The sequence below is a fragment of the Onthophagus taurus genome, chromosome 7 (genome assembly GCF_036711975.1).
Source record: "Onthophagus taurus isolate NC chromosome 7, IU_Otau_3.0, whole genome shotgun sequence".
NCBI classification, from domain to species: domain Eukaryota; kingdom Metazoa; phylum Arthropoda; class Insecta; order Coleoptera; family Scarabaeidae; genus Onthophagus; species Onthophagus taurus.
The window spans coordinates 36,294,313-36,317,037 of record NC_091972.1 but is presented as its reverse complement, the minus strand read 5'-3'; the positions used below and the strand labels follow the sequence as shown (position 1 = coordinate 36,317,037).

The following is a 22,725-nucleotide window of genomic DNA, read 5'->3' as shown; positions in this document are numbered from 1 at the left end:
TATCTGGGCACTACAAAATCCGCATGCGATTAGACCAAGGAAATTTCAACAAGGTTTCAGTATCAACGTTTGGGGTGGAATATTTAACATCAATTTACTAGGTTTGCATGTACTTGATGGACGTTTGAACACATTTTGATTTACTTGAAGATATACCTCTTAATGTAATTCAAAATATGTGCTACCAGCATGATATATACAATATATTCCAAACAAGTGGATTGGTAATAATGGTCCATTTGCTTGGCCACCTAGATCCTCCGACCTTAATCCATTGGATTTCTACATATGGGGTCATATGAAACAAATTGTGTATCAAGTGAAAATTAACACACGAGAACAGTTATTAAACAGAATACAAATGGCTGCTACTGAAATAAGAAATCAACCAGACATTTTAATTCGGCTGAAGAACTCTTTAATTCGTCGTTGTGAAGCAGGTATTTAACATTTGGTTATCGTAACCAAATGTGAGATCATAATCATTTCATAATCGATATCCAGAGTTACAATATTTTTTCAAAAACCATTACTAACGAATTTGAAGTCATTATTTAGACTGATGGATTTGACGTTATTCAAGGTTTCCTATATACTGGACTAATTGAGATGTGACAAGAAGAGCTGTTTTGATCTTAATATTACCTAATGTCAGAATGCTTTTTCGCTTGCATGAAAACAGTAGAGTTATTAAAGTATTGGTATTGTGGACTGTCTCATCAAATTTATGGGAAAAAGTTGAATAAATCGTTTTGGGCTGAAGCCATACTGTTACTTACATATTAAACTAAATAGGCTCTAAAACCTAAAATCACATATGACATATGACACAAGAAAACAACATATGTACATACCTCCTTTTGATGTGTAATAGGAATATGTACTGATATATTCCTAAAAAGTCAAGTTCTAATTGGGAATCAAATGTGAGCAAGGAATCTTTTTGTTGGCTATGGGAAAGGTGTAGAAGGTTACATTTACCAGATTAATCAAAGAATAGAAATGCAAAAAGATGTCATACTCTTACCAGAAAACAAATACAAGAAATGATGATTCTTAACATCCCTGACCCTTCCAACCCCTTTATCATATCAAAATACTCTGCTCTTAGTTGTTTTCATGCAGATCTATTTTCCCGATATATATTTGGCAATTATAAGTATACAAAAGCTATATTGGTATAGGCTGCCAAAATTTTTATCACATACTTTCCTGGCTTAGCCGGAATATACTGTTTGATGGGACACCTTCCACATATGTGATAACTGTTCGTCGGTAGTTATGTTTTCGTGGGGTACGTCGGCATCTTGTAACTCTAATCGGTGATAATTTATCAAAATCTTGATTCTCTGTGATTCAGCATTATAAGCGAGATAACTTCAAAATTTCGGATCTAACACGGTGGTTTTCGATCTTGCTGAAATTAAATTAACAAAATTAAATTTACAAGATTAACATGACTAACAGAGTTGAGTTGGAACCTGCAAAACCATACAATAATGAATAAGAACCTATATATTCATAAATTCATCACTTTGTTTAGAGAAAATAAAATCTTTAGAATCAAACATAACCCCATCTTAAAATATAATACCAAACTAAAAAACTTCATAAAGAACAATTTGGAACACCTGGAACCCTTCAACATATATACGACCAATAGTTATGAACCCACTAACACCCGTTATGAAAATTTTAATCAAACTGCATAAAACCGAAAACAGCATTCGACTAATAATCGGTAACAACAACACACCAACATGCAATGTCGCAAAAATCATACAAAATAGTATATTAAAAAACAAGTTTCGTAAGACACGTTTGAAATGCACGAATTCAAGTTGAAAAACGAGTGGCGAAGCCACGAGTTTTTTAATGAATGATTGCTTTAAATCTTATGAAACGTGTTTTTTATGCTATTTTTTGTAATTCGCGTTTTTATCATTTTTTTTCTCAAAAATAAAATAAATTTTAACAATGTAGCGAAATAGGTATGTAGCAGTTGGTAACACCGTAACACTTGAAAATAGAAATTTGTAGTGACAATTAGAAACTGTCAAAACACAAAATGTATTCACCTGATAAAAATGTTTCATGTACACCTCCCAAAATAAGAGAAATTGCTCAGAGTTCAATGTCCTCATCATTGTGAACCTTGTATTCGATGCTATGAACGTGTTTAAATATCCATAGACAAACATTGTCACATTGACAACTAGAAAAATTAATGACCCAATGTCACCAACTTGAACTGGTTCCATAAAATGTTACTAAAATCTCATTACGGCATCGGATGCTGTAAGGAGTCTCATTACAGCACCTGTTTGAGTACTGTTATAGCTTTCATTACCGTCGCGAATTACAAAAATACCTTTACAACACTTTCAACCATACCGTTAAATATAATATTAAGAACTCTTCGGATTTAACTAAGAAAACGGAAAACATAAAACTCTCAAACAAATCCAGACTTATTTCATTTGACATTAAAACTTATTACTCTTGGTCAGACAGTTTCTCATTGACAACCACTACAAACTTCACTTAAACTTCCAAAATATTAACGCTTTTTCACAATTAATTGAGATCGAACAAAATTTCTTTATTTTTAATAACAAATTCTACCAAATGAAGGACGGCTTGCCGATGGGTTCACCCATTTCAGGTATACTGTCTGACATCTACCTACATCAACCACCATGAAACCAGAATTTTTAACCAGGAATATCACCTCGTCAACAAATTACATTCTACGGCAGATATGTTGACGACATACTTATAATATTTCACGGAAACGACGCTAAACTTTTAACCCTCAAAAACGTTGTTAACAGTATGTGCGATCTGTATTTTACCACTGAAATGGAAAACAATTTTACACTTACTTTTCTCGACTTAATAATAAAAAGAGATGTAATAAACAAGAACTTGATCTATAACATCTACAGAAAGAACACTGCTATAGACAACATCATACCTGAAACTTCCTTTAATTGTATAAAACACAAGATGGCTTCCTTCAGATTCCTCTCTAACAAACTCATCACCTTACCCCTCAGCCTCAACAATTATAACAACGAACTAAAGAGAATACTAAAAACGGAATTCAACAATGGTTACAGCCTAGAAGACATGCAAAACACGTTCCAACATTCCAACACTCTGTTCTAGCTCACTGGTTTTTATATGATGAATTGTGACAACTTCGAAAACTTCTACATTGTCAGACTTGTCGTTCTTTGCATACTAGAGCTGAAGAACATCTATCAAAAAGCGGATCATCCCTTTTCAAACACCTTGGAGAAGAAAACCATAAGTCCGATGTTGGTAACATCAGACTTATACGAAGAATATATGATACTACTCAATAAGAAAATTAACGAAGATCTACTATTGAACGACATTACCAATATTAATGAGCATAGACATTTCTTGAAATTCATATAAACGATTTAAATTTAACTGTTGATACAAGACATTTTTTATCCTATACTTGTTTGCTTTCTTATCAGTTCGTCATGTAACCTGTTTACGTCAACGTCCTCTTTTACAATTCTTTTTAACATATTTTAACTTATTAATAAATTTTAAACTGTCGTTTTGTATTTATATCAATTTTTTAAAGCGTTCACTGATAATTTTTTATTTGTATAATTGTGGCTTTTTGTAATTAAACAAAGAATGTGGTTTTACATTTGGAATGGTACTAAAGAAATGTGTAACACCTCACCGCTATTCTAGGGAACTTTAATTGACGGTATTTATTATTTTATTTAATTTTTCTGACTTATTGATTTTTTTAATAATTTTTTTGTAATTCGCGACGGTAATGAAAGCTATAACAGTACTCAAACGGGTGCTATAATGAGACTCCTTACAGCATCCGATGCTGTAATGAGATTTTAGTAACATTTTTTGTAATTCGCTACGGTAATGGAAGCTATAACAGTACTCAAACGGGTGCTGTAATGAGACTCCTTACAGCATCCGATGCTGTAATGAGATTTTAGTAACATTTTATGGAATCAGTTCAAGTTGGTGACATTGGGTCATTAATTTTTCTAGTTGTCAATGTGACAATGTTTGTCTATGGATGTTTAAACGCGTTCTTAGCATCGAATACAAAGTCCACAATGATGAGGACATTGACTCTGAGCAATTTCTCTTATTTTGGGAGGTGTACATCAAACATTTTCTTCAGGTGAATATATTTTGTGTTTTGACAGTTTCTAATTGTCAATTCAAATTTCGATTTTCAAGTGTTCCGGTGAAAAACGCGAATTACAAAAAATAGCATAAAAAATACGTTTCATAAGACTTAAAGCACTCATTCATTAAAAAACTCGTGGCTTCGCCACTCGTTTATCAACTTGAATTCGTGCATTTCAAACGTGTCTTACGAAACTTGTTTTTTTTAGCCGTCTTGAGAGACGTACGGCTAAATCCGAATGTTTCTAGTTCTAGGTCTAGTGTTAGTTCTAGTGGCAGTGGAAGGTAACACTAGTTAGCATAAGATGTTACTATGTTGTATATTTTTGTTGTAGTAAAACGAGAACTAACACTAGACTTAGAACTAAAAAGTTTCGGGTATAACCATACTGAGAAACGTGCGGCTAAACCCGAATGTTTTTAGACGGCCGGCAACATCTCGAATTTTCCTAGTGTAATTTTTGCTTAAAACTGACCAATAGCAATTCTTCTTTTTGGCGCTTCAATTTGAAAACACTCCTCCGAATTAAAAAATAGAGTATAGGACATAATTTATATAAAACAATCAAAACATCAAATGGAAGAGCAAACAAGGCTGTTAAGGTTGTTTTTACGAAAACAAATATTTTAGGAAGTTCTTCAAAGTAATTTCTTATCTGTTCTAAATAAATCATAACTTTGTTTTTTGTAAAATTATAGTAAGAAAAGTTAATGTTGTGCCGGTGTATTATAAAATAGGTTTTAAAACCCCATTGAGACTGTGGTACCTAATTAGAAATTCAGTTCGCGAGCGTTCCAACTTAATTATCCTTAAATATCGTCAGGATAATTAATTCGTCGTAAGGAACATACGCGATCGCGCCACGGGGTGCGCATTCCACCTGATTTATGCGAGCACCGTTCGCGAAGCGGCGAAATTGTTCTCGCGGATCTAACGACAATACAGGCGCTCCCTCCCTTATTTCACACGGGATTACGCCAAATGGGTCACTTCGTGCTTGCGCGATGCATTCCCATTCTTAATTAGCCCGTGTCCGGAAAATTTAAGACCAACTCCGATATGCTCCGGTAAGGAATCAGTTCTTGCAAAGTTCTCTCAAACCCCCACACCAACAAACTTACTAATTGAACGAGACCCCTCTCTAACTTAACGGCAGTCGTGGTGGTGTCTAATTTAATGGGTAAGTTACGTGACTTTATTGGGCGTTTACAGAATAGATGTAGATGGATCACATTTAACTTCACAAAGATATATAACATATTGAATCTGACATTTTCTCATTATCACATTCGAATCGCCATTTCAAGAAATGATATATTTGCTTCGGACCGAAACTTGACGTATTCGTAAAGTTCTACTCGGCAGTTTGTTCCTTAGGGATGAAACTTCGAAATTAGGTGGTAAGAAGAGGTATTCGTAAGACGGAGGGTTTCTCTACGGAAGGCCCGAATCAATTTCTGTTGCAATTCGAGTCACGCGCTTTCTTCGTACTCTTTGTCTATAAAGTTGGCCAATTCCTGGTTTTAAGGACAAAAGACTCGTACGTCTGCTTTTCCATAAATCGACAACGCCGGTACGATAAAAGCATTGACTCGTGGGCCTCCGACGAAGCGCTTCGGATCGTAAACCGAAATCCGTCCGCCAATTTTGCGGTTCTTATAATAAATAGAGGAACTTTATCTCGCTGCTGCGACGACCGACGCCTAAATGTCAACCGGGATGTTGACGGGTAGCGGACATTGAGGAAAAAGCGGTGCGATAAAGCTTACTAGGACGGAGATTCAGGAAAAGTTTTTATGGTGTGGGGTGCAAAAGTTATCCTCTGAAAATTCCGAATTAATTCTGAATTTTGTGCTGGTCGTAGGCGGAAGTACCAGTGGTCGTATTAAATTTGAATACATTTCAATGCAAATCTGCCGGAAATTTGTAGACGTAGAATGACACGGTTCTCCCATTTTTTTTTGAAGACCTGATGTCTCTTGAAAGGGACATTTCTCTTTTAGAAATCTCTTATTTCTCGAAATTTTGAAATTATGCTAAAAGAACTCAACTCAAATTGCTAACATAATATACTTAAAATAAACTTAATACACCCCTTTATGTATTGAAGTGTACAGGGTGGGCAAATTTGGTTGTTATTATAGGCTATCTCAGAAACTCTAAGAAATACGAAAAAAGTAGTAGTCAAGTTATAGCCAAAAAATAACATTTTTGTGATTTCAAAAAATGCATATATTTCGTTTATTTTTAAATTAGAGAAATGGGTCTTAAGACACTTTTTTAAGTAGAATATACTGCCGTTGAAAATTTTGAAACATACTTTATAATTTTAGAGATACAGCACAAAGTATAACTTAAAAGCAAAAGAAGATCGAAATTTGGTCTTTACGGGATTGGATTAGTCTCGGAAAAGGAGACCAGGACATGCCACCTATTTTTTTCGTATCTCTTATAGTTTCTGAGATAGCCTATAATAACATCCAAATTTGGCCACCCTCTACATCGTTTATATTTAATATCTCGCAAATAATAAGAAATATAAAGAGAAATTAAAGATAACAATGACTTGAACGTTATTACATTACTTAATTAACAACAGTTTCAATTTAATTAGCAAACAGCAAACAGGGTTAAATCGTCAAGAGGTAGAATTACGATGATATAATAAAACTAATTATAGTAGATAGTCATGAAGTGAAATCAGATTGAGATTTGAACTTTCTACAGCCATTTCAATACACCCTAGAAAATTTATGAACATGAACTATTCATCGAAATTGAACTGATTTTAAAACACACACCTCAAAAGAATTTTTATCTTTATAACAAAATTCCAAAAACTAAAAAATGAATCTAATAAAGTAAACTATACTTATAGAATAGTTATTTATATTACAAGTGGGCTAGAAACATAATTACAGTACGAGTGTGGAGAATTGCACGACGAGGCCGTAGACCGAGTCGTGTAATCACACGAGTACTGTAATTATGCTCTAGCCCACGTGTGATATACAGCATTTTATCTACGACTGCTAAAAATTACTAAAAAATCAATTTCTTTAGAAAAGTCTATTTGACATTTATAAAAATATTTTGAAATGATTATTGACAATTTTGAATTGTCAGTTTCAACAACATATTTAGTCATCTGGAATAAGTGTTTTGAAATGTAAAAACATAACAATTAATGTTTATAATAAATAGTATTGTTTCTCTGTAAGTAGATAGCACTTTTTCTTTTGTATTGTTGCTCGTTTCAATAAATTAAGTCTGTTCTGATTAGGCTAAAAATGCGTTACGTAATGAAACCAGTGCGGTAATGAACTTCATTACGTAACTCAAATCACCTCAAATGAGTGCGATAATGATGACTTATCCAAGTAGTCGTAGATAATAGTTATTTATATTACAAGTGGGCTAGAAACATAATTACAGTACGAGTGTGGAGAATCGCACGACGAGGTCGTAGACCGAGTCGTGTAATCACACGAGTACTGTAATTATGCTGTAGCCCACGTGTGATATACAGCATTTTATCTACGACTGCTAAAAATTACTAAAAAATCAATTTCTTTAGAAAAGTCTATTTGACGTTTATAAAAAATATTTTGAAATGATTGTTGACAATTTTGAATTGTCAGTTTCAACAACATGTTTACTCATCTGGAATAAGTGTTTTGAAATGTAAAAACATAATAATTAATGTTTATAATAAATAGTATTGTTTCTCTGTAAGTAGATAGCACGTTTTCTTTTGTATTGTTGCTCGTTTCAATAAATTAAGTCTGTTCTGATTAGGCTAAAAATGCGTTACGTAATGAAACCAGTGCGGTAATGAACTTCATTACGTAACTCAAATCACCTCAAATGAGTGCGATAATGATGACTTATCCAAGCAATCGTAGATAAAAAATATTAAATCAAAATATACATACTAATTGATCAAATGGCGAAATTCAGGCTACGACATATCTACCATCGTCTGTTTTACTTAACCAAACAAAACAACTAGTTCTCGCATTACAATGCCTTAGTGTAGTTGATAATTATACCTTTTTCTCACGACTTATAGCAGACGATGTTAGATTTCTCAATGATTTGTAGTAATCAAAATGTGTCGGCTTGTTAGTTCTTTTAAATCTGGCTAACGCTTTATGACGCAAATTGATCATAAGCTTTACACAGTCAGCTATGGAGCAAATGGCTTCGAAGGTAAACTTAGTGGTCGTAAGGGCGCATGGTAATCTAACTAGCTTAAGAGATAATGTTCCAAATACTCCTTTTGTACTGTATATCATTAATGTAGAAAATGTTTTGTAACGGCAATTAAAAATGGCAACCTCAAATTCGAAATTAAAATATCGCATTCAATCAAGTTGTGATGTGATATGCCTACCGGAAAATTATATTGCCCGACACAGCCGTCAATATCATTAGTAATAATATAGTCGATTAATGTGCTTGTCGTATTAGGAGTGAGTGATCAATTTCTGACGGTTTCCTCCGTGGCGAAAAGCATGTTATCTAATAGGTATAAAATACTTATTGAGAATATTCATATAAATGATAGTACTAAAGCTATATAGAAGGGGGAGGTAAGATATTACAAACTACACACGATGAGGCAAGTTATTGATATGCTGATTGATGCATTTATTGCGCCGTACAAACATTCCGCATTTTAGAATGTGGACCAGTCAGTGATTATTTTCAAAGGACGCTCTTTTTTGCACCAATATATATAATCCAAGAAACCTTTGTATCATTAATGGTATAGGATATATTAACCACAAATCAATTCCATTCTTTACTATTTCTCGCCAGCTCTATTGCTTCTCTCCTATTGCCATTCCTGTCTATCAGTATTTTCATTACAACACTGTCCCACGTTTTCCTTTGCTTCTGTTTTTATGTATTTTTGCCTTCCATACTTTTCTCACCGGTGCCTCCTTGTTCATTCTCTGCGAGTGTCTCTACTAAGCTCGCTGTCTTCAATATATATTATGTAAATATAGATTGTATTCCCAGATTATTTAATAATAATAATAACATTTATTCAGCTTACAAATGTTTTACATGTAATAAAAGAAAATATAAAACAGATAAAGCACCGTCAAGAGAAAAAATATAAATATATACAAAACAAAGCAATGTATATAAAGAGAGAAAAAAGTTATATAGTTTACAAAACTAAACATAAGACTCCATCTCCGAAGGTGGTAGTTGAAGAAACTCCTCCACATCATAGAAAGCGCCAGCCATCAGGATACGCCCTACAACTTTTTCGAAGCGACAATTAGTCATATTTTTTATTAATAGGATAAAAAAGAATAAGTCCACGATGATTATTTATTATTTTTTTCTAATTTCGGTACAACAATGTTTCGCTTTTTCTAAAAGCGTCTTCAGGTACGACTAGAATAATATGGAACATAATTATTACTAGTTGACGGGTTTTTTTGTTGGTGATATAAAATTAAAAATTATAAAAAGTTCTTACCATCAAAAACTAAGAATGATGAACACGTAAAAAAATGATCATGTGGAAAAATTTCTCTTACAAAAAACTACGACGGACCGATGATTAAAAATATAATTTTGGATTAAAGAAAAAAGGGAAATTTTTGAAAACGGCGTGGATTTACCATGTCAACTCCAACGTCGGGTGATAGGTTAATACAACACTTAACGTTATAATACGCTTTCAATAATATTAATACCCTTTTCTTTTTAGATTTTTAACGATAAATTCCCTTTTTATAACACGCCTTCAGCTTTCACATTTTCTTTTACGCCTGCCTTCAGCATTTCAAAATTTTATTAACCTATCACCCGACGTTGGAGTTTTAAACCTGACATGGTAAACCCACGCCGTTTTCAAAAATTTCACTTTTTTCTTTATTCCAAAATTATATTTTTAATCATCGGTCCGTCGTAGTTTTTTGTAAGAGAAATTTTTCCACATGATCATTTTTTCACGTGTTCATGATTCTTAGTTTTTGACGGTAAGAACTTTTTAATTTTATATCACCAACAAAAAAAACCCGTCAACTAGTAATAATTATGTTCCATATTATTCTAGTCGTACCTGAAGACGCTTTTAGAAAAAGCGAAACATTGTTGTACCGAAATTAGAAAAAAATAATAAATAATCATCGTGGACTTATTCTTTTTTATCCTATTAATACTCACCATGATGAACCTGGAGGCTACAATTGCCAATATTTTTTATTGGCAAAGGGCATTTATTATACAATTTCACGGTTAGGTGATTAGTGCTGGTTTGTGAGATGTTAATGCGATGGTAGGGAATCTGATAATGTGATTTATAACGGGTTTCGTAGATATGAACATCAGAACTTTTCTTATATTTAAATTCTTATATTTCTTAGATTGACATCCCTTAGTTTAGCTCTCTCCGTTACAAGTCACAGTTTTCACAGGTAGCACATTTTCGCATTTGTTAATGTCCAAGTTTCGCATTCAAAATAGTTCAAAAGTGTACACTGTTTCATAAATTTTCATGTTGGTATTTGTGGCTATCTCTTTTGTTTATAAATTTACTATTCATTGCTTCTTGGTATCAACCTTACCATTTCGTTTTTCTCACTCCTCAGTCCGTTAAAATTCGCAGTCTTTTTCTAGATCGGGACTTTCCTTTTTTTTTACAATCTGTGATTTGATTTATCGTAAAAACGTGGTCTTGCGTACACCTTCCGGTCCTGAAACCGCTTTATGTCGTCTCCAGCTTTTCTTCTACTTCGTCTCTTAGTCTTTTCTCTATTATGTTCTCAAATCCTTTCTCAATACTTTTTAAAAATAATATTAATCATGTCTAAATTTTTCTTGAAAGAATCACTTAATCTACAAAATCATAATAGTACCTAGTGTACAAAGCACTAGCACTTAGAATTCCTTTCGTATATCTTAATTAGTATACTGAAGCATGTTCCATTATTGCGCGGAGAAAAACATTTATCTCAGACAGGTGCCCTCGCATTAAGCAGATATCTCACCTAAGATATTGCACCAAAAAGCACGACTAGAGACAATGGTGTAACGGCAGCGATTATCGCTGCATTTCGCAATACAAAAGACAAGCGGCAGAGAGTACAATGCTTCGCTCAATTGTTTCGTACACGACGACGGGAAAGCTTGTACCATCAAGCTCGGGTATAATCATGCAGTAAGCAATCAATTAGCTCGCTACTAATGCCCTTTTGTACGGACAATGGAAGTGGTACTCGTTGTATGAACAGATTTGTTACTGCTCTTTAGGTGATGTTCTAGAACTTACGTATGCAGCCATACGTTTGCGGCTTCATTTCGAATGTATAATGTAAGGAATTTACGTAACAGTAGTTATTAAATTGCGAAAAGCGGTAATGGTAGTATTATTGGAAGCTCATTAATATAAACAACATGGAGTAATAAATTTGCGTATACCGTACACAGCTTCTCTGATATATTGCTTTCATATTGTATTCGTTTTATAGGTATAATAAATTTTTTAGGATGTTGACAGCGATGTTTGTGAATCTTGCGAAATATAATATTTAAATGGAAAGTAGCCAAAAATTTTTTTCAAGTTATAAAGCGCTGATTTATTGATATGTTAGATCATAGAAAATTCATGAATTTCTTTATTAAGTAAGTCAACACAAAAAACCTGGAAATATGCTTCAAAAGCATATCCGTTTTGTTTGCTTTTTGCGGTGAACTCGTCCGGTCTTGTAGATAATGGGGCAACCAACCCCTTCAGCCATAGCAGCAAAGCTGACATCTAGGATTTAAGTTTAACGTTTGGCTAGCATACAGAACCGCAAGAGTGCCCCGTGTTTGTACACTTTTTGCGACTACACCCGCACTCCTCGCAAAGTTTCAGGGGGATTTACAGCTCTGGAAACTTTAACTTTCGATAACTTATAGCCGTTTAGTCGTTTTCGTGCTGTGCTCATCCCCCTGAAACGTTTGCCACTTATCGATCAGAAACACTTTGGTTTCCTTTATATTACAGTTAAAAATAATTAAATTGAAAATAATATTTTAAAAGCTTGTTTTTTTGCGTATTCGATGTAATCATAAAAACGATATTAAATTACGTACGTTTCTTTATAACAAGGGTTATTTTGAAAACAGCTCCCGGCCGAGATCGTTTTCCAAATGGTTGCATATAAACGAACGAAATATTGAAAACTTTATGACCTTCGTTATCATTTACTGCTGACAAATTATTCATAGGCCTACATCTTCGGTTCAAAATAGCTGCCTTTTTTATGTTTTCCTTGTTTTATAGGACACTATCTACATCTAAATGAAAATACACATATATATGCATACATAAAGTTTGTGTGGATAGTATTTTATTTTATTTTTAATATCATTTGTTTTTTGATGCGTTAAGTAAAAGGCTTTATACTTTAAAGAATAAAGCAGCAGAGTCTCGCCACAACGCCCTTGCAATAAAGAAGTCTTTTTTTAGTAAAAAAGCAAAAGCCCTGTTCTTTGCCTTTACCCTTGACCCGTTAAAATCCCTTATCTACCCAAGGCGAAAACCCAGTGAAAGGATCACCATCATCGTTCGTCGTGGGACGTAGAACTCAATTCAAAAGGTCGCCTCGAGTCGTACATTTATGGATTTAAAGTCTTGACAATGGAGCACGTTGAAACGTTTTAAGCTACCAACTCACGGATAACATGTAACTCATTTTGACGCAATAACTAGTAGTAAAAGTGTTGTAAGTTAGCTGAAGGAATGGCGGTAAACTAACTAGTATGCGGAGTCGGTAACGCCGCAAAAGGCTATCGTTCATCTTAAAAGTCAGGGCAATTGCACATCACGTTTGTACACATATTACAGGTACCGCAGGCTGCTGTTACTACTCGTTCCCGTTCGCCACTTTAACATGGTATATCCATTAGAGCACCTGACTCACGTGTTTACTAAATCGATAGTGCAGCACTCTTTTAACCCAACCATCAAGTCAAGTTAAAATATATTTTATATCTATTTAACGCTGATGAACGATCAAGAGTTTTATAATTTAATTTTTTTAATGTATTTAGTATAAATTTTTCCTTATTAAACGAAACAAAAAATTGGAGTTTAAATCAACTATTTTTTGTTTCAAAGTGTTTTCTAAAAAAGATTTATGCTCGAATATAACTAAAAAGAAAAACTCACAAAAGTCTGAATTTAGAAGATGCCAAAAAACGAAAGCAGTAGATAAGTGAAGAAATGAGTAATAATAAAGATGAGAAGGAAATAACATAAATTAGCATAAATTCAGAAGACTGACAAGTACAAAGACTGTACAAAGAATTGCTGTTTGTAAGTTCGTATTTGCCGAAAGATAAACTTTGAGATAGTTACAGATTTTAAGCTTGGGTTGGTTTGAGAGTTTATGAAAAAACGTCAAATTTAAACTAAAACTAGAACTACCACTGGACCTAGAACTAGAAATATTCCGTTTAGCCGTGTGTCTCTTAAGACGGCTAGACCTGCATATTTCTAGTTCTAATGTTAGTTCTAGTGATAGTGGTAGGTAACGCTAGTTAGCATAAGATATCACTATGTTGAATATTTTTATTCCACTAAAACTAGAACGAACACTAGACCTAGAACTAGAAACATTCTAGATACTTTCTAGTGTTAGTTCTAGTTTTACACTAGCACTATCACTAGAACTAATACAAGACCTAGAACTAGAATCATTCGGGTGTAGCCGTCTGGAGAGACGTGCGGCTAAATCCGAATGTTTCTAGATCTAGGTCTAGTGTCAGTTCGAGTTTTGCACTAGCACTATCACTAGAACTAACACAAGACCTAGAACTAGAATCATTCGGGTTTAGCCGTCTGGAGAGACGTGCGGCTAAATCCAAATGTTTCTAGTTCTCGGTCTAGTGTCAGTTCGAGTTTTGCACTAGCACTAACACAAGACCTAGAACTAGAATCATTCGGGTTTAGCCGTCTTGAAAGACGTGCGGCTAAATCCGAATGTTTCTGGTTCTCGGTCTAGTATCAGTTCGAATTTTGCACTAGCACTATAACTAGAACTAATACAAGACCTAGAACTAGAATCATTCGGGTTTAACCGTCTTGAGAGACGTGTGGCTAAATCCGAATGTTTCTAGTTCTCGGTCAGGTGTCAGTTCGAATTTTGCACTTGCACTAACGCAAGACCTAGAGCTAGAATCATTCGGGGTTAGCCGTCTTGAGACACGTGCGGCTTATCCCAAATGTTTCTAGTTCTAGGTATAGTGTTAGTTCTAGCTTTAATTATTATTTTACGTTAGAATGTGGTATATTTATATTTAACGAAAAGTATAACTAACACTAGACCTAGAACTAGAAACTTTGGGTTAAACCGTGCGTCTTTTTCACTTCGAACTTGTTTCTGAAAAAGGTTGCAACATGGCATCCGAAACGTCAAACAGTTTTTCACAAGACGCACGGGTTAACCCGAAAGTTTCTAGTTCTAGGTCTAGTGTTAGTTATACTTTTCGTTCTAGTGACGATGCTACTATTAGTTCTAGTTTTAGTTTAATTAACACCGGCCGTGAAAGCCTTCGTATTTATAACGTAAAATTGTTCAAATATACACTTAAGTCAAGGTCGCTTGCGATCGAATCTCTACAATTGACATCATAGCAACCCAAATCTGGTCAACATATTGTATCGCCTCGGCCAAGGAACATCGAGAGTCTATGACCTCGCCCAACTAAGTCAATTAATATCCTGTCAATAGAAAACTTCTATACATATTTCACTCGGCAACAAACGTCCTCACAATCAAGGAAGCCAGAGACAGTAAAACACTAATTTTTTACTACATACTAAAGAAGACAAAAAGTTATCGCATAAATTATCACATAAAGAAAAAAAGAGGAACCTGAGCGAAACCAGAAAGCAATTAGAAACAAGTCAGAAGATTCTAGTACATACTCTAAGTTAGGTTACTTTTTGTAAGAAAAGCCCTAAAAGATGAAAAAAGAAAAAAAAGAAAGAGAGACTCAAAATCAAGGAGGCAACAGATGTTGATAGCAAAGAAGTATTGAAAGAAGAGAGCTAAATCCGAGGAATGTTAGATATAAAGGAAGTTAGGCACAGACTACAAATGCAGAAGTAAAAAAAGAACTAGGAAGAGTGATAAATAAAAATATAGAGGGCAAAAACATGGATCTCAATAATAAATAAAGAGAAAGAAAGAGTCAGAATAAAGGAAGGAAGAGACAAGAATGAAACTACTGAAGTAATACTGAAGCAGTCAGGGTGAAAAGTAAAAAGCCGGAGTGAAGCCAGAAAGTTGCAAGCTAGAGAAAGATTGGTAATGCAGAAGGAAAGGAAAAACTAGGAAAAGATATAAATAATAGAAGCAGGAACGAAGCCAGACGGAAAAATATTAGAGTGGATTGTTTCTTATTCGCTTGAAGGTAAAATAGAATATAAGAAAGAATGAGTCAATGACACAAGAGACATTAAAAAATCAGTAATATTGAGCGAGTCCAGAAAAAAACGAAAGCCGCAAAGCACAAATTTGGAAAGGAAATAATAGAAAATATGAAGCACAAACAAACCAGAAACGTTATAACAAAAGCCAAAAGTAAAGAAATTATAGATAAACCAGAGGACTTCATTATCTGTAGATTGAGTTAACGCTTATAGGTTTCCATTTGCTTAAATATAAACTTATTTTAATTAAAAAGCATTATTAATAATTATTTCTCGACGATGGATTCATTAATATCTACTTAAAAATTAATTTTATCGCGATATTATTTTTAGAAATAGTAAATTTAATAATACGCTACCACCTTGTTATAGGTTCAGTTTCATTTCATGATTGTTTGTCTCGGGTTTCCTATATCTTGCCAATATTTCGTTACGGAGGCACTTCAAGCAATCTTACCTGTAACAAAAATAGATAGATAGAGTAGAACGTAGTTTTATTATTTCTATTTTATCACAATAAATATCTTACTGTTGAGAAAAAATTTATAATTGTTTATTGCGTTATCCACCTAGTATATCTAGTATATCTTTAAGATTAGTTAGAATAGAGGCCAGTGAATGTGTTCATTGCTTCTAAAAATATCACTCAAGGGTGCGTAATATCTCGAAACCAGCTTTCCCATGTCTTGACAAATAGAACAGCTTGACATCAATCCAGTTACCGACAGATTATAGATCGAAATATATAACAGTTTAAGTGTTACAAATAAGATACAATAAACCGCGCTTCTAAACCAAGGATCAACTCAAATCAAACAGAAATTCCATTAGTACTTCTACACATGTTGCGTTATATTCTATTTGTGATAATTTGTGATAATAATGAAAACATAAAGAACTCGAAAAAATAAGATTTATTCGGAATCGAATATGGTTAGGTAAATAATTGTTATTGAAATATCGTATGCATACAGAATCAATTCAAATTAACCTCAAACATTTATTTAATCTCAAAAAACTTAAATCCTTATTTCCAAAATGCTTTTCGGAAAACACTCATTTTTACGAAAAGGTTGAATTCATACAGGCAACTTTTTTAAAAAAACTGTTCACCCAAAAAAATAGTGTTTAATACTTATCAATATATTACACAACAATCAATATAATAGTTATCTAAAGTTGTTTAAATTTTTTTAAGATCAACTGTATTATAATTAGTACGAGTTTATAAAAGAAAAACTTTAAAATTTGGAATACCAGACAAAATCAATAAAATAAATAACCTTCAGTAACTTTGAAATAAAAGAAAACAAACTTTCGCCAGAATTCAAATTCGTTTTATGAATTAAAATAAAATTTATAAGAAAACTTTTTTACTCGCGCCAAATGGGGTGGCTTAAGAGTTTAGCAAATAACTCGCGGGCGAACCAACTTTTTCTTTAAATTAAAAAGGAAAAAGTGAAGCCGAACGTGGGAATTTACTCCTTTTTCACTAAAACGAAAACGAAAAGAACCCTCTCGATTATATAAGAAAAAAAACAAGCGCACCGAAATTAAATTTTCTTTGTGCGCGTAATAATATCGCGTCTAGTCCGTTGGCCGAATTGTAGTCACATCGGAATTAAATGGGTCGAGGCATCCTTGGGTATGTGGGACACGTACGGCACTGGTCAGACAGGGTCGGCGCAATACCATTTTGCAAAATTAAATTTTAGCTTGTCGACGGCGCTTAACGCCCCGGCGACATCTACCGGGCGCTCGTGCGGCCCGCAAAGTGAGGTGTTAAAATTCAGTTATGAAATGAATAAAAAGTATGCATTTCGACGCGGTCGTTCCGGATGACCTCGTTTTCGGAATGTCAATTTCATCCGGTTCATGAAATCAATGTATGTAGTATAAAAATTGACTGTGTAACAACACAAATACTATTTTAATTGAAAAAAATAATTTATCTAGTTGATAAATCTATCATATTTTTCATAAAATAAAGCCATAATCCGTACGAAGGCGAAAAGTATCTACTAAGCCATAAATCGTGCGGTTTCTTGAAGTCTTATGAAGTCATTGCTAAGAAAGTTTTCAACTGAAGCCTCTTCATATATTGGAAAGTTGAGACGTTGAACGGTTTATATACGTCTAGTTTCGATGGAAAATCTAAAAGAAACGAGGTTGAGATTTCAAACGCAGAATTGAAAACACGATAGAATGTCATCTTGTGTTTTACAAATATCCACAATAACTGAAAATACCATCTAATAAAATTATTTAGAAGTCTTATTAAAAATATTTGACAAAATGTGTAATAATACAAAATAAATTTTATTTTAAAATAAAATGACGAAATTAAATTTCAATGACTAACTCCACCGCAGGGAACAGGATATCTCGACCGAGAAGATAAAAATTTGTAGGTGTGCTTTAATGTGTTTTACGTGATTAAATGAAAGGGTTATCAATAACTGACCCTATCCATAATCCAATTTGTAATATTGTGCATAAGAGTTAGTTTAACGTAGGTTAGAATCGACGCCATCCCAAACTTTGACATGGAGGAGAATCAAGAGTTGCTTAGAACTGAACTATTCCGATCATAGAAGCGAAGACTGTTTTTTAATAGATCTGATGTAAGTGACGTTTTCGCCAGGAAAACATCCATATTCTTGAGGTCTTCCGTAGTTGAAAGAGCGTAAAAGGATGTCTCTAAAAAGATAATACAAAATAAAGCATATTTAATTCTTTTGCTTTAGTGTTAAAAAAATGTAGTAGCAAAGATAAGCAAAAAAATCCAAATGTCATACAAAAAACTAAGTACCGCTAATAATACCGCTACTAATCATGCTTAATTGGAAATCCCGGTTTAAAGGAGCTCAGTGAAACATCCAAGATTTAGACGAAATTGGAGAACAAGTTTCTTATACAGCAAAATTAAGTCAAGAAATCGATTTGAACTTTTATTGAAAATGTGGCATTTCTGTAATGACGAAGATGAAATATTTGTTGAAATATTTATAGTCTTCGAAAACTTATACTATAAATTGTAAACCCCGCTGCCCCTAGGAGGAGGTACTTATCGCCCTTAATATGGAACATTTCTATATATGGACTTGTATCATCGTTAAAAGACAACGGTTTCTTTGGCCGAGCTACGCAGACGATGTGGTTGTCATCGCAAGAAAATGAAGCCAAGCTTGTATGCGAATTATCTGAATGTGTATCTTACATACGGCACTTAGACCTCAAAGAGCCTCTTTGATGATGTTGTAAGAGCAACCTTTCGTTAGAGCAACATCCCCGACCTTCATCCTTCCGTATGGTGTCGTGCACCAAAGCGAACGTAACTCAAGAGGCTTGGATCGCGTCTTTCTCTGTGAAGATAAAATTCGTAGAGCGCTAATATTTAACCCATATTATCCCGAGGTATTGCAATAGCAAATAATTAAAACTTTTTTTACCAATATGTAAAACCAGCTGTCTAAAACTAACAAAAATATTTTTATATATTTTTTTAAATCTATGCATACTGAATTTCAGGACCTAAAATATGCCCGTGGGTTTTGTGTGGAGAAATAATAAATAGAACTAATGTTTATAACCTTTTTTTATTACTAAATAAACGTAGAAAAGTTAAAAGTAATTATAGGTAAAAAAACAACATAGCGTGAATAAAATTATTTAGAAGTATGTAAAGTTTGAGAACAATGTTGATGCAATATTTTTGTGGCACTGACGGCATCGAATTTGAGTTTCATTTCTAATAATGTAATGTCCTTTTTCGTCCAGTCTTATGGAATCAGGCAACTTTTATTTGAGCGACATTGACAACTTGGTTTCACTTCATTTTGAAAGAGAGGTAGACGCTTTACCAAGCATGAGATAAGTCTGAACTATGTATCTAGTGAACGACAAAACATCGTGAGAATTTTTAGATTGCCCTACAGGTGAAAGTCGGTATAATTGAAATGCGTTATTAACACATATATTTATAGGGAACATCATCATTTGCCAGTACCACCTTTTCAACCTAATCACGATTCTGTACTTTCCGACATTTTGATCAAGTCTGTCTACGCCACTCATGAACTTGTTGTACAGTTGGTAACAATGTGGTTGATCGATGTCCACTCGTCTATTATTACACCAACGTTTTACCTTACCAAGTGTCAAGTCACGATGTTGTTATCATTGTAACGCACCAACGTCGTGTTGAAATTGACATCCGTGACTTAATGGTACGAACCCTTGGCAGTCTTTTTCATTTATTTTACATCTTTCAACGGCACTCCTTCAAGTCTATTAGCTCGTAGGGTTCTTGTGACATCATGCCCCATTTGCTTCACTTCATCAAGTAAACGTAAAGATGTAAAAAAGTTATCTATATAAAATCGGTATTGTGCACCACCTGGAAAGATTGAAATCAACCTTGTTACCACAAAACCACCTACGCCAATAGTTGGGTTAGTGTTACCAGTTTTAGCGCCCTGATATGGCTCTCCATAGATAAGATAACCCAATCGAGTGCAAAGCGACCAAATCTTATAGCCGAAACATATTGGTTTGCCATGAATGTGCTGCTTACAATCATGTTTCCCAAAATACGGCACCATTGACTCATCTATTGATAAATGGTTATCTCCAGGGTAATACTTCAACCATCTTTCATTCATCATATTCCATAGTGGTCTAATTTTGGCAAATTTATCATCAGGAGAGAGGTAGCTATTGTCATATGCATAAAAATAGCGTAGGAGTTCTTCAAAACGGTTACGGGCCATGCATGAAGCAACTCCTGGATGATGGGTATCAACACTCTGATCCCAGTACAGTCTATATCGTGAGGCGCTATTGTAACCTGTTAAGAGTAAAATGCCCACAAAACTCTTTACTTCCTCTATAGACAATCGAAAATTAAGCTGCCCTTTGGCTATGGCATTGTTTTCTGTAGAAGAGCGTAACAATACATTGTTAATGGTTGATTCTACTGTTCATCCTGACTCATATGCGGCATACCTTCTAAGGTTTCCAGGAATCCTTCCCCTGGTGGTACCTTGCTTCAGCCAATAGTTGTCGACGAGCAAGGTTGTCAATGTCCCCTGAATCCTCATCTCCACTGTCTTCATCGCTCAATTCAACATTTTCCGGTGGCGTGATAAATATATCTGCTGATATTATGGGGCTGTCCTCTTTTAAACACGATATAATTTCATGAATATTCAACCTGTATCCAAAAAACGACGGTTAAATCACAATTATCATAATTCTATGTAAAAACTACAAAATATTCTTATTATCTATACATAAACTAAAAGATCAGGCATATGACTATATGAAAACAACATCAGTTAAATTTTGCAATAACATTTATTTACGCAATATCTTGGCCGAAATTCACTTAACCAGTTATTATAAATAAATCAAATAACCGGTTACTATTTAAATAATATGTACTTTTAGGTAAAATATATTCGCACTCTAAATAGGGCGCTGGGATAATATGGGTTAATCTAAGGTTGTGATAACAATTATTTGTTAAATTACCTCAATAGCTATCACGCTGCGCCATAACCTCAGGAGACGATTAATATCTACGAAGTAATGTAAAACTAGTATATATAGATAGAGATAACAGTACAACACCGTGGGTTGACCCACAACCATCTAGGAATTCATGGTGTGGACGTATGGCACAGCAACTGCTGGTTAATAAGGTCCAATATCTAACACGTCTATGCCTAACCGACAGGCATAGACATATTCTCATAAAAGGAAAAGATAGTTAATTGACTTTTCTAATGGTACCAAAATATATAATAAGTAAATCTATTTAACCCTTTAGATGCTATCATCAGCATCTCTACACAAACCATCCCAACTCAATCGATATAAAGAAAAACTGGTGGGGAAAGCAAAAAAAGGACTTTGGAAACTTTTCCAATAAGTTAGCTAAATGTGGCATTCAGTGACTTCAACGTGTTGATGTTCTCATCAAAGGAAAAGGTAGTTAATTTAATAGCATTTTAAGATCTATTATTTAACCATTTCGAAGGGTTGGCTAGGGACAACCTCCCAAGAGATGGGCTCAGAGCTGTTTTTTTTCGTCTGTGGAGTAAACACCAAAATACGAGGCTTGACAACCAGGGAATTGTCCCAAGTCGAAAATAATGGAAGAAAAAGATTAACGGTAGCAATTACAAACGAACATTTTTTTCACGTTTTGTATTTCTCAATAGCCTTCTGCATGTCCATTTCGAAGTAATCAATATAACAATCAACCGAGAAAGCAGGAGAAAACACCAGATTTCTTACAAAATCAGGAAAATTGTAACTGAATCAAATCAACAAGAAGAAAATAGTTTTAAACAAATTTAAGTCTGGTAAAAATGTGTAATCTCTATTTCAGATATTGTTTACAAACAATAAATAAATATTTTTAGTATTCCGAAATTGATATAGTGTCCTCTGTTATAGCACATATTTTGTTCCTGCCACTCTTTATCAGAAGGAACACGCTATATGAACTTTTTATGTGTCATAATACATCGCGAAAAGTTTAAATTTATGATACGTACGTGTTGATAGATTGCAAACGTTGGAAATAATAAATTGATAGTTTTGCGTATCATGCTTGCTCTAATAAAGTGTAAACTACTTAATTTGAAAGTACAAGAAAACAATATCGAAAAGCTATATATAAAGTATCTCATTTAAACTTTTTATATTCTTGTTGAAATAACATAATCTATTACCATGAAGTCGTACTATTTACTCATGACAGCAACATTCATCCAGAAAAACCTCGGTTCGTTTTGCCTAAAGGAAAGTTTTCAGTGACAAGATCCAATTTTTAGTGCTACCTCTGCAGTACGCCGTGTTGGTAAGCTTCGCAACCCAAAAAACCAAGCTGAAATCCTATTACCCTGCGCATGGACGATAAATAGAAGTGCCAACCGGGCTGTGCACGATTTATAAAAGCCGGAACGGTGATACGTCACGGTGTCGGTCGGCGTGTTTATTTCTCGGCGTCGTCGCAAACTTTCGGCGTCGCATGCACGCGAAGATAAGCTGC

At 34.1% G+C, this 22,725-nt stretch overlaps 1 protein-coding gene and 1 long non-coding RNA gene across 5 annotated transcripts in view; one reads left to right on the top strand and one right to left on the bottom strand.

The window, feature by feature from the left end:
- LOC111428558 (defective proboscis extension response 13) overlaps positions 1–22,725 on the bottom strand; it is a 262,116-nt gene that overhangs the window by 110,170 nt on the left and 129,221 nt on the right. The gene's annotated exons all lie outside the window — the stretch shown is intronic.
- LOC139430740 (uncharacterized) lies at positions 9,944–10,372 on the top strand. The gene is made up of 2 exons (XR_011641119.1): positions 9,944–10,215; positions 10,293–10,372. It is a non-coding gene; the product is annotated as an uncharacterized lncRNA (long non-coding RNA).